This window comes from Leucoraja erinacea, chromosome 5 (genome assembly GCF_028641065.1).
Source record: "Leucoraja erinacea ecotype New England chromosome 5, Leri_hhj_1, whole genome shotgun sequence".
Lineage (NCBI taxonomy): Eukaryota > Metazoa > Chordata > Chondrichthyes > Rajiformes > Rajidae > Leucoraja > Leucoraja erinaceus.
The window spans coordinates 90501535-90517301 of record NC_073381.1 but is presented as its reverse complement, the minus strand read 5'-3'; the positions used below and the strand labels follow the sequence as shown (position 1 = coordinate 90517301).

Below are 15767 nucleotides of genomic sequence, written 5' to 3'. Positions count from 1 at the left end.
CTGGAGGGAGGGATGTGGATGGGATGGGTGTGGAGAGGGGAGAAGGGAAAGAGGGGTGATGAAAGGGACATAGGAGATTCGGGAATAGGAAGGGTGGAGGATGAGCGTATGGGAAAGGGAGGGGGTAGGGAGGGCATTATTTGAAATTGGAGAATTCAATGTTCATACCATGGGGTTGTAGGCTATCCAAGCAGCATATGAGGTGCTGTTCTTCAGGTTTGTGCATGGCCTCACTCTGGCAATCAAGGAGGCCAATGATAGAAAGGTCAGTATGGGAATGGGACAGGGAGGTAAAATGGCTAACACCAGTTTGAAGAAGGGTCTTGAAATAAATCATGGTCTGTGTTTCCCTCCACCTGTGCCACCTGACCTATAAAAGTTGGATGTTATGTTGTTGTACAAAATATTGGTGAGGCGGCACTTGGAATATTGTGTTCAGTTTTGGTCACATGTTATAGGAAAGATGCCATTAAGCTGGAAAAAGTGTCAAAAATATTTACAAGCATGTTGCTAGGACTTAAGGGAATGAATTATACGTCGTGCTTGGTCAGGTTAGGACCATGAAGGGCATAGAGAGGGTGAATACACTGTCTTTATCCCAGGGTAGGGGAATCAAGAACTAGAGGACATAGGTTTAATATGAGGGGAAAGATTTAATAGGAACCCAAGGGTTAATTTTCATGCAGAGGTTCAATGGTGCTTTATTTGTCGCATATGTAACTGCAGTGAAATTCTTTTTGCATATATTACACATGCAAGCGCCACCATTTTTGGAGCTATTATTCAAAGACCAAAATTCGGTCAGCCCGCAGTTCCTGCGAACCAACATCCCTCTCCTTGCCCGGCCATCTTTGTGTCCCGGTACCTTGAAAGTGCTGGAGGCAATACCCCGGTTCACTTTCCTACCAGCCCTTACTCGGTATCTGGAACAAGTTGCCTGAGGAAGTATTTGAGGCAGGTACAATAACAGCATTTAAAAGTTATTGGGCAGGAACATGGATAGGGGCGTCACTGTGGTGCAGCAGTAGAGTTACTGCTTTGCAGTGCCAGAGACTCGGGATCAATCCTGATGTTTGTACGTTCTCCCTGTGACTGCATAGGTTTTGTCCGGATGCTCCGGTTTCCTCCCACACGCCAAAGACGTATGGGTTTGTAGGTTAATTGGCTTCTAGAAATTATAAATTGTAGGATATCACTGATGTGGAGGTGATCGCTAGTCGGAGCGGACTTGGCGGGCCGAAGGGCCTGCTTCCGCGTTGTATCTCTAAAGTCTAAAGACAGATTGATAGGGCTATGGGTCAAACATGGGCAAAGAGAACTTGCTTAGATGAGTACAAACACAAAAAGGTGGAGTAATCCAGCAGGTCAGACTGCATCTCTGGAGAAAAGGAATAGGTGATATTTCGGGTTGAGTCCTTGGGCAGCAAGGGCAAGTTGGGCTGAAGGGCCCTTTCCCATGCTGTACGACTGGTGAGGACCTGCTGGGGACAGACAGCATGCAACGAGCCGCCATCTTGATCAGGACCTTTTTCCATTCCTTATACAAATGATTTTGCATTTGTCTTTCTGTTTCCTTTACATCAGAGTGCAGTTGCTACAATTCTGGTGGTAGCACCGATCACTAGAAACAGGATCCCAAACCACCCCAAGAGCAAAACTACTCAGTCAGTCTCTCTGACCTTGAGTGGTGCACTCCTGGTAAATTGAAAGTGGTTCTTTTTGTGCGAAAACACAAAATCTCCCAGTAATTTCATTTAGGCGGTGCAAATTACACAGCATAGTGACAATTTAATTTGAATGAAATTAAATTACAAAGTAAGATGAATTCATGGCAGCAGTGCTGTCTCAGTGAGTCAGACTTCCTTAGAGCAATGCTCTCTGATCAGTGCTAACCCTCAGGTCATGGTAACACTCAGGTCAATTGTTTTACGGTTTACTCAGTTTTAGTACTAATTGTAACAATGGTACTAAATCAGGCAGAGTGCTCTTTTTACTCCGTCACAGGTTTACCAGTTCAAGCCCGATGGTACTCTTTCATGCAGGACTTGGGTAGTAAAAGATGTCTTGCTCCACAGAAACATAATGTATCTCATTGCTGTTAGTAAGACAGTCTTCTGTATTTTTATACATTACAATAATATCTTAAAAATATTGAATTGACTGTGAAATATTTTGGCACATTCTCAAAGCCACGTTGTAAACAAATTCATTCCTTAAGAATCATTCAGATAGACACATAATGAGGCACATCAGAAGGACATAATCCTAATGCAGGCAAATGGGATTAGTATAGTTGGCAGAGATGTTGTGGGTGGAAGGGCCCGTGTCTGTGCTGTATGACTATGGTGATTATGTTAGCATCTTGCAGGATTTAGCAGCAGCAGCTCACCACTGCAGCACATTGGAATGAACCTACACTCCTGCTATGCCACTTTTACTCTGTTCTTTTGCTGTCCCTCCATCCTCCCTTTCTTTCTTGCCTGGTCTCATCTTTGAAGAGTATGGTGCATTATACCTCACAGGAGGGACCCATTTGGCCCATTATATACGTGCCAGCTCTCTCCAAGCTTTGCCAAGGTTTCTCTTTCAGGTGTTTATCCAATTCCCCGGGGAAGGTCACTCCTTGATATGCTTCGCCAGCCTTTCCGAAATGAGCTGCAGATAGTGCAACCGTGTATTCAAACTCATCATTCCTCAGTGTTTTTGGCTAGTTACCTTAACACTCTGTCCTCTGATTAGTGGTACCCCTACCAGTATAAATAAACATTCTGCTTTTATCAAAACCACTCATACACAGTTGTAGATTCTTATTGTTCATGTTAACCACTGTTGCATTTACAAAGCTGACTGAAAATAATAGCCTCTAACTGTGTAGAAATGAACTGCAGATGCTGGTTTAAATCAAAGGTCGACACAAAATGCTGGAGTAACTCAGCGGGTCAGGCAGCATCACTGGAGAGAGGAATGGGTGATGTTTTGGGTCAAGAACCTTCTTCAGACTGTGATGTTTGAGGCAGTATCAAATGTGTTATATGTTGAGTATGTTAATATTCTTATTTGTAGTATTGGTTTATTATTGTCACGTGCACCAATACACACTGGAAAACCATCCGATCAAATCATCCCATACATGAGGACATCAGGTGGTGCAAAAGAGAATATAGTGCAGAATATAGTGTTACAGCTGCAGTGAAGATGCAAATGAAAAAAGTGCAATACAGCAGCTGTTAAGATTTGAGCTTCAGAAAATGTTAACACCAGTCTCAATTTGAAGATGACCAACAACTATTTATTGTAATAAAACTGTAATAACATTGGAGCAACAGTGCTTCCAATCTGCTCCATCGTATCCCGATTGGTTGCAGCATGGCCTGGTAATGCACAGGAACACAAGAAAGCAGAGATGGTGGACTCTGCCCGGTCCATCACAGCCACAACCCTCCCCAACATCGAAAGCATCTACGTGAGCCTCTGCCTCAAGAAGAATCCCCTACAAGGATCCCCACCATCTGGGCCGTGCTCTCTTCTCGGGTAGGCGGTCCCACACCAGCAGGTACAGGAACAGCTACTTTATTTGAACCGGTTCTTGAACTGACCTGCACAACCCTAATCTTACTCTGACAATGGAACACTACGGACCACGTCCAGGACTTTTTTCTCACTGTGTTTTTGCTTTCACATCTTGTTTTGTACAGTATTTTTCTTTTCATTGTTTTTTATAATTTATGTATAATTTTAACGATCATGCTTACATTTTTGCCCATTTATATTAATCCCATTTACCTGCATCTCTCAGACCTTCAATGACTTGGAAAGTGCTCATTCAGATGCCTCTTCAATGTCATGAGAGTCTCTGCCTCCACCACCTCCTCAAGCAGTGCGATCCAGATTCTAACAGCCTGAGAAAAACTCTTCCTCAGATTCCCCTAAACATGTTGCTCATTACCCTAAACCTATGCCCTCTGGTTAAAGACACCTCTGCTGGGGGGCGGGGGGGGGGGGGGGGGGGAGAGAGATGCTATATATTACTATATATTCTATCTATGCACCTCATAATCTTGCATACCTCTCTCTATCTGGTTTCCCCTCAGCCACCTTTGCCCTGAAGAAAACAACTCCCAGCTAATGCGGTCTTTCCTCACATCACAGAAGTATTCCTGTTGAATCGACTTTGCACTGTCTTCATTGCAATCATGTCCATCCTGGAATGCAGTGACCAGAATTGTATCTGGTACTCCAGCTGTGACCTAGCCACTATAAAAGTTGTACCAAGACCTCCCTGTTCTTATTGTCTGTGCTATGGATTATGAACTCCTGCTACCTTTGCAGAGGCTGCGCCAGCTGCAATGACTGCCTATTAGCCCGTCATGAGAACTTCCAATTGCCCTGCCACAGCTTGGCCCGAGCCTGGCTATTGTAGGTGTGCTGCCATCTCTTTTACTTCACTTCACTTGGTTCTGCCAAAGTTCTGCACAGACCCTGAATAATTCAATGTTCCCGTCCTTTAGTAACAGGTTGGATGAAGCTCCAGTCACTAATTGCAACAAGTTTGGATATATGGCTAGGGCATGCATGTTTTCACCAGGGTACGATATGGGAGCCAAATATCTGTCTACAAATGACCTCTGTGTCTATCAAATTCACAATAAACTCCATGTAACTACAAATAATTCATTACACAGGAAATTTGACATCAGTGTTTATGATTTATATCATGATTCTGTGGGTCGACTGTTATGAATGAGAGTAGGTGTTACAGTGATTAACTCAAAGATCTTTCACAGGACACATGCTCAGTCAGGCACCACTGAAGGAGTCATGATTTCCCTCTCAGGGTCCGTCCCATGCTGAGGTTACGAGGGAGAAATTATACACGCCTGGTTGAGCTTTTTGTTCTAGTTTACCTTGGCTGGCTTGCTGTGGCCTGTGTGAACTGTCACACAGGCCAGTGGGTTATTGAGAGTGACCACATTGCAGGAGACACTCTCCGCAGGATGGGTCATTAAACCGAGGTTCTGATGATTCAGGCGGAGGTTTAAGGTCCTGTGGTGTCTACTTCTGCAGAATCATGCTGTTTCAGCCACATTGGTGACTTGGTCAATATGTACAGTCTCCCACACCAACCACCTGTATCCTGGACAGGTGCCAATTTGGGAAAAATACAAAGGTGCCATTTAAAATCCATCAACTAATGGTTTTTTCAGATGACTCAAGCAGAATAATCTATTGCACCATATTAAAATTGTCATCATTATGCCCTTTCAAGGTCAGTGGTGGTCCCATGACAAGTACTTTATCTGAGAATGTGTAGGAAATAATTACTCATTTCTAATAGGTGCAGTACAAGAACAGGCCCTCAGCCCACAATGCTTGAGCCAAACATGATGGCAAGACCAACCCCTATCAGAATGCACATAATCCATATATCACCATTCCTTGCAAATCCATGTGCCTATCCAAAAGTCTCTTAAACACCAGGAATCTGTGGGGCACTATTTCCCCACAGATGGTGATGGGAATATGGAATGAGCTGCCAGAGAAGGTCGACAAAAATACTGGAGAAACTCAGCGGGTGAGGCAGCATCTATGGAGAGAAGGAATAGGCAACGTTTCGGATCGAGACCCTTCTTCAGACTTATGTGGTGGGGGGGGGGGGGGGCGAGAAAAAGAAAGGAAGAGGCAAATACAGTAGGCTGTGGGAGAGCTGGGAAGGGGAGGGGAAGGAGGGAGAAAGCAAGGACTACCTGAAATTAGAGGTCAATGTTTATACCGCTGGGGTGTAAACTACCCAAGGAAAATATGAGGTGCTGCTCCTCTAATTTGCGGTGGGACCCACTCTGGCCATGGAGGAGGCCCAGGACAGAAAGGTCAAATTTGGAATGGGAGAGGGAGTTGAAGTGCTGAGCCACCGGGAGTTCAGGTTGTTTTATAATGCGAATTGAGCGGAGGTGTTGGGCGAAGCGATCGCCAAGCCTGCGCTTGGTCTCGCCGATGTAAAGCAGTTTACACCTGGTACAGCGGATGCAATAGGTGAGGTTGGAGGACGTGCAGGTGAACCTCTACCTCACCTGGAAAGATTGCTTGGATACTTGGATGGAGTTGAGGGGGAGGTAAAGCGACAAGTGTAGCATTTCTTGCGGTTGCAAGGGAAAGTACCAGGGGAGGGGGTGGTTTGGGTGTGAAAGGCCAAATTGACCAGGGAGTTACGGAGGGAACGGTCTCTGTGGAAAGCCGAAAGGGGAGGTGATGGGAAGATGTGGTCAGTGGTGGGATCCCGTTGGAGGCGGTGAAAATGTTGGAAGATTATCTGTTGTATATGATGGTTGGTAGGGTGGAAGGTGAGGACAAGGGGGACTGTCCTTGTTACGAGTGGGGGGATATAGAGGAGAACCTGGTGAGAACCTCATCTGCCAGACCACGTGAAGATTAGTTCAGGACTGCCCTCTCGTTGTGGTAGAGAGGTGAGGGGAAGGGGTGGGGCAATATCTGACAAGTGATAGGTACACAAAAAAGCTGGAGAAACTCAGCGGGTGCAGCAGCATCTATGGAGCGAAGGAAAAAGGCAACGTTTCGGGAAGCAAAAAGGCAACGTTTCGGGAAGCAAAAAGGCAACGTTGCCTTTTTCCTTCGCTCCATAGATGCTGCTGCACCCGCTGAGTTCCTCCAGCTTTTTTGTGTACCTTCGATTTTCCAGCATCTGCAGTTCCTTCTTAAACACTCTGACAAATGATAGGTGGATCCACGTGAGGAGGGGTGATAACTGCCCCCCATTGGAAACTTTGCACGAATGCAAAGAAAATCCACGAATACAGGGGGAACGAATGCAGTAAAATGCATGGTGCACGGCAATCGATGCAATGAGGATTATCACTTAAAATGAAAAGGGGCACCGACGAGGATGGGATTCGAACCCACGCGTGCAGAGCACAATGGATTAGCAGTCCATCGCCTTAACCACTCGGCCACCTCGTCCTCCCGGCGCCGCACACCAACCACACACATCCAACCCGGGCTGCCCCTGCGGTACCTCGGCAGTGCCGAATGAGCGAACGATCCCCCCGCCCCCTCTCACCCAGCTGGCTCACCTCCTCACTCACACAGCGGCAGTGGCGGCGGGCATGCACGGGAACCATAGGTCGCTTTCATCCTGAATTAAAATTATGGAGAATGCTGGCCGAGCGTGGGTCGGCGGCTCGGCGCTGCCTTGCCCTCGGCTGCTTTGGCCTTTACTGACCCCCTGCCCGCGCGCCGCTGCCCGATCGCCAACCGCCGGCTCCAACTGTCAACTGTCAGCGCGAGCAAGCGGCCGGAGGGCGGGTCTTAGCGCAGCCTGCAGTACCCTATTGGCTAGTCCGCCTCCAGCATCCCCCGCCCCATTGGTCATCCATGCTGTCATTCGCAGCCGTCCCATCAGGTTAGGTTTACACCCCCTCTCCCCCCTCTCCGGCGTAAGAAACCAAGGTTGGTTGAGGGCGCGCTCCGCCTGCGATCCGGTCGAAGCCGGGCAAGTCAAGAGCCCCGCGCTACGGCCAGGCCCGCCTCCCATTGGATGAGGCGACCGTCAATCACATATACAGAGGCGGGACTTCGAAGGCATCAAGTTAGGGGGAGCCGGCCAATAGGGAGGCGCGGTGGGCTGGACAGCGCTATCCAGTCCGGCACGGACCAATCAGCAAGCGTAGATGCCGACAGCCGCCTCTCTGACTGGTGGGTTAGTGCCGTCGATCAGAAGGACGCGCCCGCCCCCTTCTTTGTGATTGGCGCCAGCGAGTTTGGTTGAGAGGCATTTGCGGAACGTCATGGGGGGGCGGGGGGTTGCTGGTCGTGGTGGCGCCAGCAGCAGCAGCAGCAGCGGCCGTCTTGGTGGTGGAGCTAGTGCGTCGCCGTTGTCGTGGTGCTGCTGCGCCGCCTCTTCCTTGTGTTGCTACGTCCCGGGGTAAACGCGCCTCGCAGGCGGGGTGTGACTGAGTGAGGAGCCGGGGAGGGGGAGAGAGTGAGCCGATCGCCTGGGCCGCCGCCGCTGCCGCTCAGGTAAGGAACCTCAGCAACCTCACTCACTGCCCCCAACTTTTCCTCACAGCCGCCGGCGAACGCCTCGACAAAACTTCTTGGGCTTTGGTGAGAATTTTGTCAATAAAGTCACAGTTATTGTCTGAGCAGAGCTCGGTCCGGTTTCACATGGAGCGGGTCGACTTATTTGTTCCAATAACCTGTCCCACAAGCGACTCGATCCTGGATGTTCAATCATCTTGCAGCAGTGAGTGTGGGTCGTAGGCGTCTGGCTAGGAGATGTTCCTACTTTATATCAGTGTATGTTATTCCGGTATTTTACAAATAACACGAAGCGTACAGGTTGCTCCGCAAAGCATAGCTTTATGGCAGTGAGACCAAAGTAAAACATTCCGAAGTCCTGCTCATGTTTTATCCTCGGCAATGTTATACACACATGCCTTTAGGAGGCAGCTATGTAGAAAATGTAGATTTAGTGCGAAGTTGTAAGAAATTTAACGAATACAAACATCCACAGAGTTGCCTTAAAGTTACGGAATTCTTTGTAGTATTTCGCTACATCCAAGTGACTTGTTTTGAGGGTTGAAACTAAAACGTCTATATAGAGACATGATATGAAGTCATGGAAATGTAGTGTTTACTGCAAAATAACTAATCCACTTTGATTTTCCAGCGATTTTATTTTACATATCTGGCGAAAACCTTATTTTGAGCACTAGTCCAAACGTTGCTGGAAATGATGATTCTGGAAAACGAATCAATATACTATTTTGATAGCTAAGTACCTGTATAATTCAAGAAAATGTCTGTGAAGTTGCACTAGGAGTATTGTGTATAGTTTTAATCACCATGCGATAGGAAATATGTCATTAAGCTGGAAAGAATGCACAACAGTCCTCAAGGACTTTAGGACTCAAGGCCCTGAACTATATGGAAAGATGGGTAGGTTGGGACTTCGGAGTGCAGGTGACTAAGGGATGATCTGAGAGGTGTATAACGTCATGAGTGGCAGGGATAGAGCAAATGCACATATGTCCAAGTCTATATCCAAGGAAGCTGCAATAAAAAAAGTGCGGGCAAAGGGAGTTCCGAAGGGAACAATGCTAGGACTGCTGATGTTTGTGATCTATAAATTACTTGGAGGTAAATGTAAATGGATTGTTTAGTAAATTTGCAGATGATACCAAGCTTGCAGCGGTTGCAGACTGTGAGGAAGGCTGTCGAAGTATACAACCGGCTATGGATCAGCTACAGAAATGGGCGGACTTGGATTGTTTTCACTGGAACGTGGGAAGATGCAGGGAGACTCAATAGAAGTATTTAGACTTTAGAGATAAAGCGCGGAAACAAGCCCTTTGGCCAACCGAATCCGTGACAACCAGTGATCACCCCGCACACTTGCAGTATTCTACACACTCGGGACAAATTGCAATTTTACCAAAGCCAATTAACCTGCAAACCTGTACATCTTTGGAGAGTGGGAGGAAACCAGAGCACATGGCGAAAACCCACGCAGTCACAGGAGAACGTATAAACTCCGTACAGACAGCACCCATAGTCGAGTTCGAACCCGGGTCTCTGGAGCTGTAAGACAGCAACTGTGCCACTGTGCTGCCCCTGAGAGGCATAGATAGGGTGGACAGTCAGTACCATTTACGCAGAGGGTGGCGAGTACCTGGAATACACTTTCGGGGTTAGTGGTTGAAGCATAGAAAATAGGAGCAGGAGTAGGCCATTCGGCCCTTCTAACCTGCACTGCCATTCAATACGATCATGGCTGATCATCCAACTCAGTATCCTGTACCTGCCTTCTCTCCATACCCCCTGATCCCTTTAGCCACAAGGGCCACATCTAACTCCCTCTTAAATATAGCCAATGAACTGGCCTCAACTACCTTCTGTGGCAGAGAATTCCAGAGATTCACCACTCTCTGTGTGAAAAATGTTTTTCTCATCTCGGTCCTAAAAGATTTGCCCCTTATCCTTAAACTGTGACCCCTTGTTCTGGACTTCCCCAACATCGGGAACAATCTTCCTGCATCTAGCCTGTCCAACCCCTTAAGAGATATGACATGATAGCAGATATGATAGTGGCCTTTGTGACTTTTGGATAGGCATATGGAAATGCCTTGGAATGAGGGATGTGGATTATGTACAGTTAGATAAGAGATGGGTGGCGCAGTGGTAGTATTGTTGCCTTACAGCGCCAGAGACCTGGGTTTGATCCTGACTGCGGGTGTTGTCTGAATGAAGTTTGATGATCTCCCTGTGACCGTGAGTTTTCTCTGGGAGCTCTAGTTTCCTCCAACATTCCAAGAAAGACATGTAGGTTAATTGTTTTCTGTAAAATTGTTCCTAATGAGTAGGACTAAAGTTAGTGTACGGGTCATTGCTGGTCGGCATGGACAAAGTGGGCCAAAGGGCCTGGTTCCAGGCTGTATATCTATTAAAACTAAAAGATGGTCTTGGCATTATGACATTGTAGGGCGAGGGTCCCGTTCTTGTCCTTTGTTCTATAAACTCAACGGTCACCAAAGGGGGTGGGGGGTATATCGAATGAACTGCTAGAGAAAGTTGTTGAGGTAGGTACTAAAACAATATTTAAAAGGCATTTGGACAAGTGTATGGATAGGAAAGGCTTGGAGAGATATGGACCCATTGCAGGCAAATGGGGCCAGCTTTAATGAGCAACGTAATTGGCATGGACGAGTTGGGCTGGAGGGCCTGCTTTCCTTCTAAATAACCCTACGCCTTAAGCAAACCAGCGTTAGCATTATTAGTTGTAGTGTAAATTTCCTGCTAATGAACCACAGTACCAGCATCTATAAGCAAAACACAAAAGTGCTGGAGGAACTCAGCGGGTCAGGCTGCATCTGTGGAGGGAATGTACGGATGACGTTTCGGGTTGGTTGGGTCCCTTGTTGATACTGAAGTTTAGTTTATTGTCATGTGTACTGAGGTATTTTTGTTGCGTATCTTCAGTCAGAGCATCTACAACTGCATTTCCGGCACTAGTCATCCTGTCATACTTCCCACTCTGTTTTGTCGCAGCCAGCATGTCAAGAATAAAGACGACCCTTCATTTTCAACTGTATTCATATCTCAAAGAGGCGCGAGGGTTGGTGTCAACATCTACATTACTGCTCGTTTCTCATTGCAATTTGAACAAAAATGCGTTATTTGTGTTTAGAAGATTGGCTTTCGATGCTAATGCGTGTTTTTAAATTCCTTCTGATCAGTCTAGCTAGCATCAACCCAGCTTAGAAAAATGCTTATGGCAATTGCGATGGTTTTTAAATGACCTTTCACGTCACTGCAGTTAGTTTGGGGGCTTAACTTTCCATTTGTCCTGCAGCAGGAAGGAACCAGGAAACACTCTCAACTACTCAGGAAAAAAAATGGAAGTCTAGAAACAATTCTATTATTAGATCCCCAGTCTGCGGAAGTCTCCTTGGGTTGATAGTTAAATTATACGATATGAATGGAAAGCGTGTGTTTAAGATTTGGTATCTGATAGATGATCTGATCTCTAATTTTAAACTGTATTCAGAAAGTAGTCAGAAGGCAAAGTATAGAAATAGGCGTGCGCAGCCTACATAACAGCAAGATTGTGATTTATTTGGGGGAGGTGGGAGAAGGGATGTTTTTAATTTGGATTTAATTAATGGGATCAGTTTTATACTTAGACCCGTCTGAAATTTTTGGTCAGTAGTGGGGTAGGAAATATTATCTTACTGTTTATTTACTTTGGATAAACAAGCTGGAGTGTGGGAAGTCCCACCCCAAGTGTTTTATTGTTTGGCTAGGCTGTCTGGAGCCAGACAGAAAATGTAGCATGATGCATATAACTGCAGCAGAAGCCTGCTGCTTCCCTCCTTTAAACCTTGCCAAGTAATTTCTCCCTCATTTAAACTAATTTAGGTAGCATCGTTTTTAAAAACTGAATTGCTTCCATAATTTCAGCTGTTTTAAAAAAAAAATCATTTTATGTTCCGGTAATTTTAGAAAGTCTTAATAACTTGAAACAGAAGCTGCAGATGAAATATTGTCTTTCTGCAGAGAAACACTTCAGAAATTGATAAGTTTCATGAACAAAATTATAATAGTTTGGCTTTTAGGAAGCAATTTTTAAAAATTATTTTGTACCCCTTCCAACTTGTCTCTTCTTCAATCTGAACCCCGAGGATCTGTCTGTAGAGTACTTTTAAATGTTATGTGGTAGTTTATGAGCTGGGGCACTTTCAACTGTTAGCCATGCATTGATTCTCAGAGCAGGTTGGTAGCATCAGAATTGTACGAGGCATCCATTAGGTCACCGCAGACACTATGTACAGTTCTGGTCACCACGATACAGGAAGGATGTGAGAATGAGGAGGGTAATGGATGTTGCCAGGCTTGCAGAACTTTAAATATGAAGAAAGAATGAGGTAAATCTCCACATCCAACAGGGGAAGTGTGATTTTAAAATGGAATATATAAAATTAGGAATAAAACAGGGTTGGAGGAACTCAGCGAGTCAGGCAGCATCTCTGGGGGAATGGACAGTTGAAGTTTAGGTTGCGGGACTTTATTTTAGGCTAACTATAATGGGAGGAAGAAAGCTGGAAAAGAAATGGGGCGGGATAAAGCCTGGCAAGTAATGGGAAGATCCCTTGCCAGGCTTGTCCTGCTCCCATCTCTCTTTATTTTGAAGAAGTGTCCCGACCCAAAATGTTGTCTACCTATTCCTTCCACAGACGCTGCCTGACATATTGAGTTTGTCCAGTACTTTGTGTTTTAACTTAAGATTCCAGCATCTGCGATTATTTGCCTCCATATAAAATTTAGGAGATTATAAAATTATACAGACCTAAATAAATAGGATCAAAGGATTTATTCTATGGATAGAGAGACGTGGGTTTCAAATAATTGTAGAAGGACGAAAGGGAAGGAAAAGGAGAAATGCTATTGCTGCAAAGATTTGAGCACCTGACCCGGGTAGAGAGGGGACAGTCATGAGGTGCTCGTTGAAAGAGCAGCAAGTGTTCCGGTGGAGGTGCAGTGGTACTGAGGGCGGAGCTGGGTTGAGAGTTACTGTAGTTGGAACCCACGACTCCTGGGTTTGGGCAGAAGTTGACAGTTGGAAACTAGAAGGGCGCATCTTCGGGAGTGGGGGGTTGGGGAGGAATCTTGGATCATTTATTGGGGGGTCGGGGGTGAATCTTGGATCATTTATTGTGGTTGGTCGCCTCAGGGAACCTGAAATTTACAACGGTGCTTGTTTTTTTCTCCCTTTGTTTCCAGTGCTGAAGGTATCAGCTCTGCATGTATCGGCCTGTGCAGTAACAGGCAAAGCCCAGCGCTGGCATTGATCGAACCTGACTGAACTCGTCTTATTCCCAGTTAATCTCTGCTCAGTTATTCACTTCTTCTCATTGATATCATCAATAAACTTGAGGTTACAAGTTTGAACAAAACCCAACTTTTAGTTCCTTCAATGCGAAGGACGATAGAGCTTTGAACCTGTTGCCGGAGAGAGCGGTGAAGGCAAGAAACAAACCTCTGTCGCAAGTTAAAATGTACCTGGCTGTTGTGTTGGTGTTCAGCAGGCAACAATAGCTGATTGTGGAGGTGTATGTGTTGAATGGTCTGCTTCCGTTCTTCCTATAAGTTCTGTTATTTGATAATCTACAGCACAAAGTAGGCTGTTCAACTCAAGTATTTAAAAAAAAAAGGAACTACAGATGCTAGTTTACCATGGAAAGACACTCAATGCTGGAGTAACTCAGTGGGTCAGGCAGCATCTCTGGAGAACACGGATAGGTGATGAAACATGAGTTACTCCAACAATTTTATGTCTTTGACTGAGCAACCCCAGTCCTTAGTTTTGTCTCCTTTCCATTACCCACTCCCTCATCCACCACCTCCGGTCACCCCTTCTGTCCTCTCGTTCTCCTGATTCCATCCAGCTTCCTCCACATATTTTGTCCTCTACCCAACTCTCCCTCCCCAATCTGGTGTGGGTCCATCAGCTCCATCTATTTGACCAGTGGTTCACATTAGAACTATCCTTCACAGATTCCAGCACTGGTAGTTTTCCATGTTCCTGCCTATTGCCCACCCAGATGTCATCTCCTTCACCCTCCCCTCCTTCTATCTGGCTCTATCTGCCATTTTTCTATCTACTTCCATTGCATTCTAGCTACTTCCATTATCATCCAACTGCCTCTGTCTTCCAACTCCACCCCTCCCTCCCCTATCTGACTCCATCTGCGCATCATCCTTTGCCTCTCCTTGGTTCACCCACTGATCTGTCTCACTTTGGTTCTGGGATACAGCGTGGAAACAGGCCCTTCAGTCCATTTAGTCTGTGCCGACTTTTGATCACCTGTATGCTAGTTCTATGTTATCCCAGTTTTGCATCCTACATCATAGGGGCAATTTGGAGAAGCCAATTAACCTACAAACCTGCACTTCTTTGGGGTGTTGGAGGAAACGGGAGTACCCGGAGGAAACCCATGTGGTCACAAGGAGAACATGCAAACTCTGTGTAGACAGCACCCATAATGAGGATTGTACCTGGGTCTCTGGCACTCTACTGCTTTTCCGCCCACTACTCACCTCTTTATATCAATCATTTTCCCTGTCCACTTTATCGATGCAGGATTTTGTCAACTTTGTCAAATGTCAACAACTCTTTCCCCCCTGCTGCTCGACCAACTGTCTTTATCCAGCACATTGTACACCTTCATACCAACTCTCTCCCACGTGCTTTCCCCAGACCAGATCAGCATGTCCTCCAAGTTGCTGGAGGAACCCAATGGTTTAAATTCGTCAAAAAAAGGGTCCCGACCTGAAACGTTGTCCACTGCTGCCACAGATGTTTCCTGACCCACCGAGATCCTCCAGTATTTTGTATTTTGCGCAAGATTCCAGACTCTGCGGTCTCCAGTGTACCTGCATCCCGTTCCTTATCCCCTCATATACTTGCTAGTTTGATTAGGGCATCAAAGGCAGGAAAATTAGCTTTAGAGGAAAAAATAGATCAACCATGGTCAATGGTAGAGCAGACATGATGGGGCCCCAATGGCCTCATTCTGCTCTTATGTCTTATGGTCTTTCCCGGAAAGCTATACTTGTCCTTCTCCTCAACCACAATGTAATAGAAATGGTCGCACTTTAGCCAGCCTCTGTGTAAAGATGATTTAGAGTAAACTGTTGATTTTATTTTGGATGCGGGCATTGCTAACAAGGCTAACTCTTGTTGCCCAGTGCGTGGTATGAAGAGGGCCTGGCCTGGTCTATCAGAGAGATTCCCTCCACACTCTTCATTCCTGCCCCACCATCTCTTGCAACTGCCAAAAACAACTGACTTGTTTTTCCACTGCTTAAGTTCTGCCAAAAGGTCTTTAGCCTGAAACGTTAACAGCTGCTCCTGACCACTGGATCTTTCCAGCGATTTCTATTTTCACTTTGTAAATTCCAGCATCTGCACTTTTTTTGATTTTATTCTTATGAAAGGAGCAGTGTCTAGAATAACGGTTGGAGCTGACGAATTATGAGCTGGCCACTATTTATTCTTAATCAATATCGCTAAAATAGATCATTTGATCATTTATCACATTGCAGTTTGTGCAAACGAAATACAAAGTGACTGTTCTGTTCTCAGTCTCGCAATAAAGCACTTTAGAATGTCTATAAGATGAAGTATAAATGTGCCATTTTACTCAATATAATTCTCACTGAAGACACTATGTAAATAGAATTTGATTTGTGTC

The 15767-nt window shown here is 45.8% G+C and overlaps 1 protein-coding gene, 1 long non-coding RNA gene and 1 other non-coding gene across 8 annotated transcripts in view; 1 reads left to right on the top strand and 2 right to left on the bottom strand.

Annotated features, from left to right (window-relative positions):
• LOC129697545 (uncharacterized) overlaps positions 1-7312 on the bottom strand; it is a 44241-nt gene extending 36929 nt beyond the window's left edge. Inside the window, exon 1 of the long non-coding RNA XR_008723542.1 lies at positions 7086-7312. This is a non-coding gene — a long non-coding RNA (uncharacterized LOC129697545). The remainder of the gene's footprint in view (positions 1-7085) is intronic.
• trnas-gcu (transfer RNA serine (anticodon GCU)) lies at positions 6891-6972 on the bottom strand. Its single transcript has one exon. It is a non-coding gene; the product is annotated as a tRNA-Ser (tRNA).
• Positions 7313-7802: 490 nt separating the features above from the next.
• disp1 (dispatched homolog 1 (Drosophila)) overlaps positions 7803-15767 on the top strand; it is a 212072-nt gene continuing 204107 nt past the window's right edge. For 4 of the 6 annotated variants that reach the window (XM_055636204.1, XM_055636200.1, XM_055636205.1 and 1 more), the window contains exon 1: positions 7803-8031. The gene's annotated coding sequence lies outside the window, so the exon portion shown is untranslated. Of the gene's footprint in view, positions 8119-15767 lie in introns of all 6 variants that reach the window. The other 2 variants (XM_055636206.1, XM_055636202.1) reach the window with 1 other exon arrangement.